This window comes from Stenella coeruleoalba (genome assembly GCF_951394435.1).
Source record: "Stenella coeruleoalba genome assembly, chromosome: 15".
Lineage (NCBI taxonomy): Eukaryota > Metazoa > Chordata > Mammalia > Artiodactyla > Delphinidae > Stenella > Stenella coeruleoalba.
Window position 1 is genome coordinate 3078299 of NC_137161.1, and position 15246 is coordinate 3093544.

Genomic DNA, 15246 nt, shown 5'->3' on the forward strand with positions numbered 1-15246 from the left:
TCAGCTCTGAGCACTGTAACACGTGAATTTTAGACGTTTGTTTTTTGGGTTTTTTTAACATCTTGATTGGAGTATAATTGCTTTACAGTGTTGTGTTACTTTCAGCTGTATAACAAAGTGAATCAGCTAAATGCATACATATATCCCCATATCCCTCCTCCCTCTTGCATCTCCCTCCCACCCTCCTTAACCCACCCCTCTAGGATCGCAAAGCCCCAAGCTGATTGCCCTGTGCCATGCAGCTGCTTCCCACTAGCTATCTATTTTACATTTGGTAGTGGATATATGTAAATGCTATTCTCTCACTTCATCCCAGCTTACCCTTCCCCCTCCCCGTGTCCTCAAGTCCATTCTCTACGTTTGTGTCTTTATTCCTGTCCTGCCCCTAAGTTCATCAGAACCACTTATTTTTTAGATTCCATATATATGTGTTAGCATACGGTATTTGTTTTTCTTTTTCTGACTTACTTCACTCTGTATGACTCTAGGTCCATTCACCTCACTACAAATAGCTCAATTTCGTCTCTTTTTATGGCTGAGTAATATTCCATTGTATATATGTGCCACATCTTCTTTATCCATTCATCCGATGATGGACACTTAGGTTGTTTCCATCTCTGGGCTATTGTAAATAGAGCTGCAATGAACATTTTGGTACATGACTCTTTTTGAATTATGGTTTTCTCAGGGTATATGCCCAGTAGTGGGATTGCTGGGTCACATGGTAGTTCTATTTGTAGTTTTTTAAGGAACCTCCATACTGTTCTCCATAGTGGCTGTATCAATTTACGTTCCCACCAGCAGTGCAAGAGTGTTCCCTTTTCTCCACACCCTCTCCAGCATTTATTGTCTGTAGATTTTCTGATGATGGCCATTCTGACTGGTGTGAGATGATATCTCATTGTAGTTTTGATTTGCATTTCTCCAATGATTAATGATGTTGAGCATTCTTTCATGTGTTTGTTGGCAATCTGTATATCTTCTTTGGAGAAATGTCTGTTTAGGTCTTCTGCCCACTTTTGCATTGGGTTGTTTGTTTTTTTGGTATTGAGCTGCATGAGCTACTTGTATATTTTGGAGATTAATCCTTTGTCAGTTGCTTTGTTTGCAAATATTTTCTCCCATTCTGAGGGTTGTCTTTTGGTCTTGTTTATGGTTTCCTTTGCTGTGCAAAAGCTTTTAAGTTTCATTCGGTCCCATTGTTTATTTTTGCTTTTATTTCCATTTCTCTAGGAGGTGGGTCAAAAAGGATCTTGCTGTGATGTATGTCATGGAGTGTTCTGCCTGTGTTTTCCTCTAAGAGTTTGATGGTGCCTGGCCTTCCATTTAGGCCTTTAATCCATTTTGAGTTTATTTTTGTGTATGGTGTTAGGAAGTGTTCTAATTTCATTCTTTGACATGTGGCTGTCCAGTTTTCCCAGCACCAGTTATTGAAGAGGCTGTCTTTTCTCCACTGTTTACTCTTGCCTCCTTTATCAAAGATAAGGTGACCATATGTGCGTGGGTTTATCTCTGGGCTCCCTGCTCGGGGAAGGGGAGCAGCAGCACGTGGAAAGGCGGGCCTCTGGAACGTGGGGTTCCGGTGTTTGGGGGTAAGGCCCTGAGTCGGGTGTGTGTGTGGGGTTTAGGCCCAGCGTGGTGGAGGGTGTCTCTGAGGGTAGACGTAGGGCCCCGGGTGGTGTGCAGGGGCAGGACTTGGGCTCTGCACGGCAGGAGGGAGGCTCCGAGGGCAGAGGATTAGGTCCCAGCAGCCTCCCCGCACCTGAGTGGACAGGGAAAATGCTGGCCGCGTGCCCTTCCGGTCCTCTGTGCCCCTCCCCCACCGTCTCCCCCAGGGTCTCCCCCAGGGTCTCCCCCATCCCCGCTGCACCCCTAACCATGGGTGGGTCCCCCTGGGTGTGGGAACTCGTCCCCTCCCACAGCCACCCCTCAGGGGTGCAGGCCCCGGAGGTCCGGCCTTTACTTTTGCTCCTCCTTCCCTCCGTCCCACTCCCTCAGGACCCCGTGGCTGGAGGGGGCCTCGATGGGCAGAGGATCAGGCCCGGGCTCTCAGCAGGTTTCCGGGGACGCAAGTGGGCAGGGGAATCCTGGCCACGCTCCCTTTTGGTCCTCTGCCTTCCCAGTGGTTCCCCCCATTTCCCCCCTTCCCCTCCCCCAGCCACGCCGCAGGGGCGCCAGTCCGTCCCACCTCCACTTCTCCTCCCCCATCACTACTCCCACGCCCCACGTCCTACCCGGTGGCTGGTAGTTCCTCCCGTCCCCTTAGGTGTCCACGGTCCCCCACCGGTGCCTGGTAGGTGCCCCAGTTGTGAGGAGACGCGAATTCCGCGTCCTCCTAGTACGCCATCTTGACTCCGCCCCCCTAGACTTTTTTTTTTTTTTTTTTTTTTTTTTTTTTTGCGGTAGGCGGGCCTCTCACTGCCGCAGCCTCTCCCGTTGCGGAGCACAGGCTCCGGACGCGCAGGCTCAGCGGCCATGGCTCACGGGCCCAGCCACTCCGCGGCGCGTGGGATCTTCCCAGACCAGGGCACGAAGCCGTGTCCCCTGCATTGGCAGGGGGACTCTCAACCACTGCGCCACCAGGGAAGCCCTAGACGTTTGGTTTTTAACGCACTCTGTAAAGTTTTGAGGAAAAAAGAAAGATGCTGACACTATCTCTGCTCCCACTTGGCTTGCGACCAACAGTAAAGGTGAGAAGGGACAGCCTCAAACACCGGCTCGCCATGGAGTTCTGAGGCATCTGCAAAAATTACACTGACTGAAAAAAGCAAAAGCAAAGACCAATGAAGAGAAGCGTTTCGCACACATTCAGAGCCATGCTCCCTGCCTTCTGTACTTTCTCATGTCACTTAATCTTCACCATCATTTAGGAACTAAGTTCATTACTGTTCCCTTTTCACAGATGAGAAAACAAAGGCTCCGAATCTCCCAGCAATTTTGTCCTCGGTCTGAGAGCTAATAAGGAGCAGGGCGGGTCTTGAGTGTCTCTGTTCCACTCTCCCAATCTTATCTAAGAGTGAGCCTTGCCTTTGGAACATGCACAAAAAAGAAGCAAACACGTCATTTCATGGTATATAGCACTTGGAAGATAAACATCGATTTGGTCGCAGTAACTCTCCTCACACCCCCTCCCCCAAGATATAGCTGTTTGCTTTTAGTTTTTTCTTTCTTTTACCTGAAAAAAAAAGACATTGGCATATCACTTGAAAAGCTTACAAATGACTCTTGCAAGCATAATAACATCGCTGATCAGTAGGCTTGGAGACGAGACATACGCTGGATAAAATTATTTTGCTCCCAAAGGGCCAACACACTTAGCAATAAAGTGCCCATTAGCAAGCCCTGCCCAGCAGTGAAAAAACGGGCTCTTGCCACATGACGAGTAAGGGAGTGTGTGGAGCTCTCAGCTGGAATGCAGAATTATTTTATTATGAACAGACACTTGAAGTGAAATTTTGCTGAGAGAAGGACTTAGTTGGGAAGGAGAAGCACTTTGCACTTAGATTTCTTTATTGCTACACCACTGAACTTGAAGCGTTACCCAAACTGCCATTATAGACTCTGCATTTCAAGGGGTTAGAAGCCGGCTATAAAAGTTGACTTCACGCAGGCTGCAACTTGATGATCACGCTCTAAATGCATAACCAGTTTCTTTCACCATTCCTCGTGGCAGCTTAAAAATTAACACTCTTTAGAGTTCCAGATGTTCAAAAGAAATAGAAAATAGAATCTTCCTTCTAGTCCTGTCTTTCAAACCCTTTATCCCCCGGGAAGTAAGGAGACTTTTACATGGCATTCAATTCCTGTCCCATGCCCCTGGGTTTGGAAGCCTCTAGTGACACAAGGCCCTGTGTGGTGGGGAGGTGGTGGCCGTGCTAAGCGCCCCAGCACAGCCTCCTTCGTTGCCGGCCTGGCCCCTCTGGTCCTCTACGATGGTCAGAGTTCTGGGCTGCCAACACGGGCATCTCTCTGGCTTCCCAGAGTTACGAGAGGGGGAGTTCCTGCAAGAATGTCGGGAGCCCACAGGCTTGATGGCTGTGCTAGAGAACCAGGCTCAGGATAGAGGAGGAAGCCGAGGGAGGCCCGGCTGCCCTGCAGGCACCGATGCCTCTACCTCCACTTTAATCCAGATGAATTCTAAGCTCCATATCGCATTGGGGGGCTCAGGTCCTCGGAGCTCCCAGACTACAGGAAGCCAAAGCCTGGCCTTGTCCGGCTGTTCCAGGAGAGACAGTACCCCACCCCTTACAAGGGGCACAGGGTGGCTTCGCAGCCACTGCAAGTCACTGCTCCACTTCTGGGCAGCCTCAAGTGGGACAAGTGACAAGTAAACCACCTTCCAGTTCTTATGGTACTTCACCGTCCTTCCTGCTGGGGACCTTCACAATCTGGTCGTCTCCCCCCGAATGACTCCTCTCCACGGTTACCTGGCCAATTCCTATCCTTCCTTTACAGATCAGCTCTAACCTCCCTTCCTGGCCTCCCAGGACCCCCAGGCCATGTCTACCCACACCCACTCTCCAGCGCTCCCACACCATTTCTGTAGAACTGACCACAAAGGCAATTCTGTGCTTATGCACTTGGCTGTGAACTTCCCATCTTCCCAGTTAATATTTAAAATTCATGAAGGCTGAGGCCAGGATCTGCTCGCTTTGTGTCCCCAGGGCTTAGGTCAGTACTTTCCCATCATGGGCTCTTGACCCCTACAGAAGGATGCAAATCTGGGCTCTACCTGGCCAACCACATTGGAGGACTTACACCACATGTAGGAAAGGCCCTCTTCCCAGGCGGGGCCAAAACACAGAGGATCAGCGCAGATGGTTGCCGAGCAGCCCTTGCTGGCCAAAAGGATGCCAGCGGGTACGGTAACTGGGCTAGTTTGCTCTTGTGTTACATGCCTAGTTATCTAGTTTATCTATCTGTCTATCTACCAACTAGTTATCATATGTACACACAGAGAAAATTCTATTAATAATGAAAAAAACACTCACAATCACAGAGTTAAAACAATGGTGAGACTGAAGCTGTAGCAGAGCACAGAGGGGAATCACCAATCACATCATATCCAAAATCCGCTTCCTCATAAGTGGGTTACGTCAGGGCATCATACCAGCAACTGCCAGTCTTCAGATTCCTACGGGACACATAACTGCCCATTTGTTTAAACTGAGTGTCTGTCTCCTAAATCGGACTGCACTCCTAATTGAAACAGAAAGGACCGTGATGCATCTGTATTTTGACGCGCTGCTACGGAGAGGATAGAGCACTGCAGAGACACACTAACATTAGGGAAAAGAACTGAAAGTTAACTTAGATGAACGATACGAACCGCAACCACCAGCATGCGGCCTTTTCCAGGTGAACGTCTAAATTCTTGACGCATCTGATGTACCCCTCCAACGTCTCCAGAAGGAAAGTATTATAGATCGCCATTTTACAAAAGAAGAACCCGGGATACAAAGAGGGTAAGGGGTTTACCCAGTAGATCACAACGCTGGGAGCAGCCGAGTCTGGATTTGCGCCTGAAGTCTGGCCTGGGTCCCTGCCCTGGGACCGCACTGTTCACGGCTCCTCAAGGCAGAGATTTGGATGGCCTCCAGGTGCTCAATGGGCCTCCCTCCCTCTTCTGATTCTCAGCTAACCAGGAAATGTAGAGCTCTCTGTACACCAGGTTAAGGATGAGAGCGCTGTAGTGTGTGCATCCCGGTGGGTCTCCAACTTCGTCGTGTACCAGAATCACCTGGGGGCAGTTAAAGCACAATTGCTGGGACCCACCCTCAGCGTTCCCGACTCAGAAGCCCTGGGTGGGGGCCGAGCATCTGCATTCCCAGTAAACTTCCCCCGGCATCCTTCTGGTCTGGGGGTCACACCTGGAGAACCACTGGTCTCTCCCATCTAGAATTAAGGATTTGGGGATATAGCATGGAGCCCAAAGGATTTGGACGTGGCTTATTTGCAAGATTAAAGAGTAAGCTTAGACCGCTCTGGAGAAGCTGGGAAGACACCCGCATCTCTCTGCTGATAAATCTCTCTGTTCCTCTCCCTCATCATTCCCCACATCCTGTGGGAGAAAACAGTGTGGAGGGGGGGACTGAACTGATAGAAGGGGTCATGGGAATTTATATAATTTTGGAACTCATGAAACGGCTGTCAGAGTTTTGCTTTCTGGCTCAGGCCTGTCCAGGACACTGCTCCATCCCCATGGTATGAGGCATCATATGGCAATAAAACCAGCTCAGAGGCTACTGGCCAAATGGTTTCCACCTTAATTGCCCGGCCCCAGGGCCCACAGGCTACAGCTGCCAGAAAGATGCAGCTCTATGAACATCCCCCTTCATCCTACAATCTCGATTTTGCTCATTGCATTTTGCTTCATGAGGCCCCAGATATATGTGTTCCACTGGTCCATGACCCCCCCTCCTCGAAAACTGACTTCCTCTTCCTCTATTCCTTAACTGTCACGCTGAAAAGCCACCCTGTTTGGGCCCCCATGCCTGTCTGTTTGTAGACACGGATATCACTTAGAAAATAGTTTTCACAAACAGCAGAGGGTTTGTTTTCACACTTTTTAAAAAGAAGGCTCTTGTTCAGACTTGTGGGGTCATAATACACTGCTCCGGCAATGAGAAGTAATTCCTTTGTTCTGCTGGACGTTGAGTGGACCCCGTTAAACAAACACCGTGTGGCACTGCCGACACTCCCCTGGGAGATGTTGTGTATTCTCTCACGAATTAATCCACACATTCATTGAGCACCTACTATCTAAATAGCCAAATGGGGTTTACTAAGAAGTTTAGGGTGAGACGTTGGTCCCCAAAGAGCTCACAAGTAGCTGTGGATGGTGCCAGTGAGCACCGTGAGATGGCGGGCAAGGACTTGACCAAATGCTCAGTGGGCCCTACAGGGGAGGCCACTCACATGCAGAGGAAGGCACATTCTCCAGGCCTGGCAAAGGCTCAAAGGAGGGGGCCTTGGAGCAGAGGAGGAAGATCACAGCGTTGGTGGGACAGGCTGTCACGCTCTCCCCTCCTGGAGGCACGCGAAGACGTGACGGTGTGAGTGAAGTGGGGAGGTAATTCCTCCACACGCCCCCACCCTGTGAGTCTATATCGCGGGCGGTGGGGGTGCTCTCCACTGTGGGAGCTGACAGAGGAGGTGGATGCGCCAGCGGCGTGGGACAGCATATTATCCGGGTGGTGATTATAGACACGGATAATTCATATTTATGCATCTTCACAGATCCTCGAGCACTAAGAGCATTACAACAGGGAAACACAAACAAGGCTTTTGCAGGGAGGAAAACATCTATCAAAATGGGAATTAATTCACTAGAGGAGGGAAAGCTTCAGGGTTGGTGGAAGTAAAGTGGACTAAGTAAGTGGACTTAGAGGAATGTGATGGGTCAGCGGAACCTTGAAGAGAAACCACTAAAATCAGGAGAAGTAGGCAGCAAATTTGCAGAGAGCTCACGACCTGAAGACCAAAGGAGAGAGGAGAGCAAAGAGCAGATACAGGAGCCATCAAGTGGGGTCTGCGCTTTCTCCGCTCTTGGTTACCTGGAGGTTAATCCCCTCTCATGAAAATGATATAATCTTGAGTAAAACCACATGTGCGTGGATGAAAACACAATCCAGGTAGGATCACCTTGGGGGCATTTTAGGGAGGAGTTTGGAGGGGGCTATTCACTAGGCAGGCTGTTTTCTGGGGAAAGTATCACATTACCTCTGGGTCCACAAGCTTAAGAGACTCCACCCACAGGCAGACCTGTTCCTCCAATTAGTTAGTCTCAAGGATGCCCGTCCATCTGGCAGCTGCCTGTGCAGGTTGCCTCCCGTCCCCATCCTTGCCTTTGCACTGGGCAGTGACAGAGCATGCTCACCTGGTGCCCGCTCTAGGTTGTGGGGTTGCAGTAGGAAGTCGCCTCCTGCTTCCTTGCCTGTCTGTGAGGCTCCAGGCCACCAGGTGGGACGTGATGGCCAGAGGGGAAGGTAGGTTTCTCAACAGATAGAAACTCGATGACACAGCCTCGCGTATGTTCAAAGGCCTGGGGATTTCAAGCCGGTTCTGGACAAAGTTATGCACAGGTGAACTTGACTTTCTCCATCATGAACTTTACCTCCCATACCTGGAGGGAGGGCCCCAGGTGCCTCCACATCACAGCTTATCCACATCACAGCTTATACCGTCTATGACCTCAGACTCCCCCCAGTTCCACATCTAAGTCTGGTCCCAGGAAGTGGAAGAGGATATTTTCTAGCTGGGTGCCAATGAACAACCTCTGTGAAGGGCACAATGGAAAACTCTATCAAAAGCATTAAAAATATTGGAACAATTTAAACTACTAATTCCACTTATGGGACTTTAGCCTGAGAAAAGAACTGGATGTGTGCAGAAGTACAGAGACAGAGCAGTGGTTCTTGACCAGGGGCGATTTTTTGCCCCAGGGGACACTTGGCAATGTCTGGAGACATTTTGGGATTGTCACAGCTGGGGGGTAGGTGCAACTGGAATCTGGTGGGTAGAGGTCGGGGTGCTGCTAAATACCCAACAATACATGGGACAGCTCCCATGACAAAAGGTTATCCTGCCCAAATATCAATCGTACCAGGTTGAGAAATCCTGATGTAAAATGACGTTTATCTAATGATTTCATAGTAGGGAAAAAAATGGAAATGGCCTAAATGTCCCAACATAGAGACTTGGTTAAAACATTGTTAATAGAGAAAGTAAAAGTATTACCTTTAAAATCTTTACTTTTTTTTTTTGCGGTACGCAGGCCTCTCACTGTTGTGGCCTCTCCCGTTGCGGAGCACAGACTCCGGCACGCAGGCCCAGTGGCCATGGCTCACAGGCCCAGCCGCTCCATGGCATGCGGGATCCTCCCAGACCGGGGCACAAACCCATGTCCCCTGCATCGGCAGGCGGACTCTCAACCACTGCGCCACCAGGGAAGCCCAAAATCTTTACTTTTTAAGAATAATTAGTGGCATGAGAAAATGTTCATGATATATTGCAAGTAAAATGATCAGGGGTTGCCAAGGATTCTGGTGAAGGGATGAATGGGTTTAGGCAGTGAAACTATTTGGCATGACATTGTAATAGTGGAAACATGTCATCAGACGTTTGAGGAAACCCACGGACTGTACACCAAGAACGAACCCTAGTGCAAACCCAGGGCTTTAGTTAATAAAACGTATCAGTGTTGGCTCAACCACTGTATCTAATGAACCACAGTAGTACAAGGTGCTAAGAGGGTAAACTGAGGTTCGGGGAGAGAGAAGGTACACGGCACCCTACTCTCTGCTCGTTTTTCTGTAAAACTAAAACTGCTCTGAAAAAGATAGTACATTAATTTAAGAAATAAATCAATAAACTAGGCTTCATATGCTCTGACAACGACCCTGACATTATTTTGGTGACATTAAGACTACTCCCCAACCCCTCCCACCTTCCTCCCCAAGATGACTCAGGACTAAGGACAGACACAGCACCCTTAAGTTGGAAGTAATTGCCTAAGATCAGGGACAATGGATGGACTGCATTTTTTTTTTTTAATTTTTTTTTTTTTTTGCGGTACGCGGGCCTCTCACTGCTGTGGCCTCTCCTGTCGCAGAGCACAGGCTCCGGACACGCAGGCTCAGCGGCCACGGCTCACGGGCCTAGCCGCTCCGCGGCATGTGGGATCCTCCCAGACCGGGGCACGAACCTGTGTCCCCTGCATCGGCAGGCAGACTCCCAACCACTGCGCCACCAGGGAAGCCCCTGGACTGCATTTTTAGAAGAGAAACGAGAAAGAGATGAAGTCACAGGCCTGGGTCTCTTCTTTTTCTTCCAAATGACGTAGAAGAAATTTGCTGCCTCTCTCTTCCTTTGCGAGCTCAACCTCACGGGATTGGTAGTCTGGGGCTCCTACCTCAATGGGAAGACTTGAGGCTCTGCCACAAACGTGCTCTCCTGCTAGGGGCTCTCCAGGGCTGTCATTGGCCAGAGTCACGGGGGTGATGACACTGGCAACTTGGGATATTTATGGAGGAAACCGGGCATTCAAGCGGACCTGGACTTAGTAAAGAAGCCAGCCGCTAGCCTGGACCAGCTCACTGGGGTTCTGCATTGTGTTTTGTGGTGACGGGGAGCCTGGGCTAAGGAAAATCTGGGCATCCCTGGGTCCTCTGCGTAAAACTCATTATAATCCTATTTCACCATAGCCCCAACCCAGCAGTGACTTTCAGCACATTTGTGAGCACCCACCTACACATGTCTCCCTACACTGGAAGGACATACTATACACCAAAATACTAACAGAACTTAAGGTGTTTATTTTAGAAGGTGGAATCATGGTTAACTGATTACTTTACTTCTAAATTTTCAAACCTATAGAAAAGTTCAAAGAACTCACTTGCTACATTCGCATGTGTTTTATGTGTCTATATGACACACAGATATTTATTAATTATATAATATTTATATGGAGTTTTGTTTTGCAGAATAATAATTTATGTGCGTGTAAACATGAATGTACTTTTTTTTCTGAAGCATCGGGGAGCTACTTTCAGACACCAAGCCACTTTATCTCTAATACTTAAGCATGTACCTTCTCAGAGCTGGAGCATTTCCAGGTCACCTGCGAGTGCAAAGCTTCTCTGCCTCTGATGGTGACACAGGAGCTGCCACTTGCACTCCAGAGCCCACCCGCGGGGTCAGGCGGAGCTGCCCGAGATGCGTCGTGCATCTTCCCTTCCCGGACGCTCTTCCTCCCTCTTGCCAGTCTCTCTGAGGATCTTAATAAAGTGCTTTCTTAATAAAGCACCTGCGCAGCATCCTCTCCTCAGGGAGTGCTTCCGGGCAACCCGACCTAAGATGCAGCATTGCCAAGAAAGCCGTCGCTACACAATGCACATGGAGACGCACGTCCCTCTCAACTCTTCCATTCTGTTCTTTTATTGTTATATATGTTGGATTTATGAAAGAAAACCAAACTATACCCAGCAGTACGGATTCAGGGCTTCTCGGGGCAAATAATGAACTTTACCAATACCCTCAAATATTTGAAGTCAGCTTAGTAAACATGGAGTTCAATGCCAACAGCTTTTGGAAGCAGCTTAGATGACAGAAAAAGAAGTTACAGAGGGAGAACATATGGTTGTTTCAACACGACTGCAGACTCAGAGTTACCATCGGAAATCATAGAGGGCGAGCCCAAATCTGAGACGTAAATCCTTCTAAGGCAATCCACACTTGCTCCCACTGCAGGGGGCAGCCTGTTGTTTGTTAAGCTGCTGCCAACTACTAGAAAAGCCTCTTTTATCCTGAGCTGGATTCCTCTTCCATGACAAGGCCACCCATCGACCCCAGGTCTGCCTTCTAGAGCCACAAGGAAAACCAATAAGCCTTAACTTCAGAGCAAAGTCTCCCAGAGGCTCCAGAAAGCTCTCCTGCTGCTCCGCTTTACCGTGCTCCTGGGCTAAGCATGTGTGCCCTCAGCCATACAGCCCCTGTTCCCTCACCCAACAAGCATGGGAGTCCAGCCACGCACAGGCTCTGTGGTAGGTGCCGGGGGTGGAACGGCGAAGGAGACAGGCCAGCACCGCCCTCCGGAAGCTTCTGAACGAGCAGGTGGACCATGAGATCTTGCCCGGATACTACAGTTTCCAGTCCCACAAATTCACCCCAGGGAACTTTCACGCCAAGGCAGGGAGAAGACCTTTTTACGTCTTTATCCTTAAAATACTTCCAAGGAAAATTCTGCAGAACACGTAATCCTAAGAGACGCTCCCCAAACAAGGGTCCTGCGGCATGTGAGACTGGCAGAAGCAGCCACCATACCTGCCTCTTGGAGAGTGACAGCCACGCGTGTTAGAAATTCTGCACATTCCTGCAGCGCCAGATAGACTCGACCTTATTTAAACCAGTGTTTCCCCAAACCATCTGAGCCACAGAATACGATCTCTTTTCAGAGAAGTCTCCTATGTTATCAGTCACACACTGGGATTCCTTGAAACCTTCTTGATTTGCTTTTTCTTGAAAATGGAAGATGAAATTAAAACCCAGGTAGGCAGTGTCCCTGCCTGCTCCTCACTTCAAAGGATGTGAGTGGAGGATGCGGCCAGCCATTCACTGGAGTCAGGGCCAACGTGATGGGCAGAAAATGAATGGCAGAACCTCTGAATGGGCCTTGAAGAGTCTCCAGGCAGAGTTATCTGCACCCTCAGGAAGCAACAGGAGATGGGGCAGACCAACTGGTCCCTCCTGTACTCAGGATTTGGCTCAGAAGAGCTGATGCCACCATCTGCTGAGACAAACCAGCCACCTGCGTGTGACTGTCCCGGGTGACACATTTGGCAGCGTGACTCGCTTGGCCCGACTGTCACTAGGATAACACCCTGCAGGAAGGCCAATTACCCCTCACCAACGCCACTGCCGCTCAGAGTGCCAGGCCCTCCTCACAAGCAATTTGTAAAACCAGGATTGGGGAGTGAGAGTCAGACATATTAGTCTGGATCCTTTTGGTTGTAAGTGACAAAAACCTGATGCAAACTGGCTTATTAAAAACAAGAGCATCATTGGCTCCTGTGACCGGGGGACTTGGAACAAGGCCAACTACAGAGGCTCAGACTCTGCTGTCAGATGCATGTGTGTCTCCTCTGACTTTGTTCTAGGGCCAGCTCCCCCGGGGCGTGGCAAAGAAGACCAGCAGCAGCTCCAGGCTCACCACTACCAGCTCCCATTCAGCAGAGAAGAGCCTTTCCCAAGGGTCCCAGCACAAGTCCCAGAGCCCACTGACGGGTGAGTCTCAAGCCCACCCCTGAACACGTGACTGCGGCCCAGAGTGGAGAACACCAGCTGTCTAGCTGGGGCCAGGTGGTCTCTCCACGCCTGGAGCCAGGGGAGCCCCACCCAGACCACCCAGACTAAGAGTGGGAGCAGGGCGGTTCCCCGAATGGATATTCTGAGCGCCAGCACCCACACGTGGGTGCTGGGCAAGCACAACCGCAGCTGTCCACTGCCGCGGACGGGACACACCGGGAGCAGGCCTGGCGACGTTCCGGGTCCAGAGGCAGAGCTGTGGTAAATCTGAGCCCGCCCTCCCCTTCTTGGAGTTTGCAGCCCACTGGGGAGACGGGTGATGTGTGAGGAACCCATTCAAGAGGACAATTTCCGATGTGGATAAATGCTCTGAGGAAGACTAACCCGGTAACGGGGTCGGTGGTGAGGGGAGCGTGGTGGTGACAGGTTCTCAGTGCACAGGCAGGAGGCCTCTCTGAGAGCCGGCACTTGACGCAGGAGCCAGAGCAGAAAGGCTGGAAGAGCCACTCGGGCACCTGCGCCCTCCCCAGGGCCGCAGGCCCCGGAAGGATGCCCCGAGCCCTCCCAAGCCTAGAGGAAGGGCAGCAGGTCTGGCTGGTTTGGGCGAGCTCCCGGAGCCTGCCTGCCAGGGAGCCTGCGCAACTGGGGCTGCAGCTGCTTCTGGCCGGCCTCCGTCTGCCTCCTGTACTTTAGACAAAGATCGGCAGGACCATGCAGTTGGTCGTGAAGGTCCTTCACTAACCAGCTTCCACCCTGAGTGATGGCTTCCCATTCCAGACAAATAATCACAGAGTTCAGCTCTTTCCCAGACAGCTTCCCATTCTAACGCGACGCCCGCACGTTAAAGCCCGCGATGCATGGCACCCAGCCCGCTTAGAGCTTCTTCACCGCCTCGTCAGCTGTAACCGGACGAATACAAAGCCTTCTTCTGTTTTTAAAAACAATGATTTATCGGACCTCTTCAACCCTTCCTTCCTGAGCATGTGTATTACACGGGCATGTTTGGCTCTAATTAAGTTCCTAGATTACTGTTAAGGCAATTGTTTTACCCATCCAATCTGTAATAACAGATTTTATTGTCTCTTCTTATTTTTTAATTAAGATAGAAGTAGATACATTCCATGAGATTCAGAACAGAAATAAAACAGCCTCCTTCTCAATCGCAAGTCAGTCGACCCCACTTGGCTCATTCCCCATCTTCCCTCCCCGCCCCCGGTTCTGTTCCTGGGTGGGGGTCAGAAAGCCAGTGACTTCAGAACACAAGGGCCCCCCCTGGTGATGAGGCTTCAGGGCAAGACATGTAAAACACCCTGGGACCCCATGTTCTTCCCCCTCCCTGTTATAGTCACGGAGCCTCTGTTTCCTCAGCCTCACACTTCACCTTCCAGCATTGTAGACTTTGGGGTGCCAGCCTCCAGAGGGGGAGAAAAGAGGCCTGTCTGTTCTACATGCATATACAACAGGTGACCAGTGGTCCTCATTTGCCCAGACTGTGTCCCAGGACACAAGACTTCCAGAGCTAAAACTGAATAAGTTGGGCAAATGGGCATGAGTTGGTCATCCTGATACATGTGCACACCAGCACACATGTGTATGTTTGAGCGTGTGTGTGTGTGTGTGTGTGTGTGTGTGTGTGTGTGTGTAAGATCCTCAGGTAGAATGTCCAGACCTCCAGGGTGCACAGGACAGGAGAAAAGGTTCCATCTCAACCCAAATGGTCTACAGCGTGAAAGAACTGAAGCCTTTCACAAGCTCATGACAACAGAACTGCTCAAACGATTCCAAAGAAGGACTGCAGAGCCTGACAATACCTTTCCATCATGTTCTTAGCCAAAACATGAAGCACAGAGAGGTGCATGTCTGTGAAGGGTTTGTTTGTTTGTTTGTTTTGTATTTTCAAAAAGGTATTTGGAGCTGAACCTATGTGTTCATGTATTAATGACAGGAGGCAGTGGAAGAGCTTCTCTGCTCTAAGTCAATTCTCATTTCTATTTAGGAACCATTTTTGTTTGTAGACATGGGCAATTTAAAGGATCTGTCAGGTTTTTCTTTTTTTTTTTTTTTGTCAAACTAAAGGCATCTTCTTGTCTGTCTACCTTTTCTTCTGATGTAGGAAGTTCCCTGGATCCCAAGCTGTATTTTCTGACTGAACAGATCCTGCTCTTAGGGTTGAAAGTCTCAGGTACCAGCTAAGACAGGTCCTGGGAGACGGAGACAAACGCTAGCCTGGCTGCATGAGAAAGAGTTGGGCTGAAATGAGGCAAGAGGAGGAAAACTCTACAGATGAGCAGTGAAGTGGAGCCAGAGTGGCTGTGCAGCGTCCAAGTCCCAAGGCAGGGTGGGCACAAGGGTGTGGCTGACGAGGTCAAGACACTGGTGGGGCCCAGCCTGGAGAGGCTCAGGGCAGCCGGGACAGGAGCCCGGGGCCCAGGGTGGGATGGA

The 15246-nt window shown here is 50.1% G+C and overlaps 1 long non-coding RNA gene across 5 annotated transcripts in view; it reads right to left on the reverse strand.

The window, feature by feature from the left end:
• LOC307197918 overlaps positions 1-15246 on the reverse strand; it is a 590209-nt gene that overhangs the window by 433654 nt on the left and 141309 nt on the right. The window contains exon 1 of one of the 5 annotated variants that reach the window (XR_013831547.1): positions 2235-2436. The exons of the other annotated variants lie outside the window; for them this stretch is intronic. This is a non-coding gene — a long non-coding RNA (uncharacterized lncRNA). Of the gene's footprint in view, positions 1-2234; positions 2437-15246 lie in introns of those variants that run through there. 5 annotated transcript variants of the gene reach the window in all.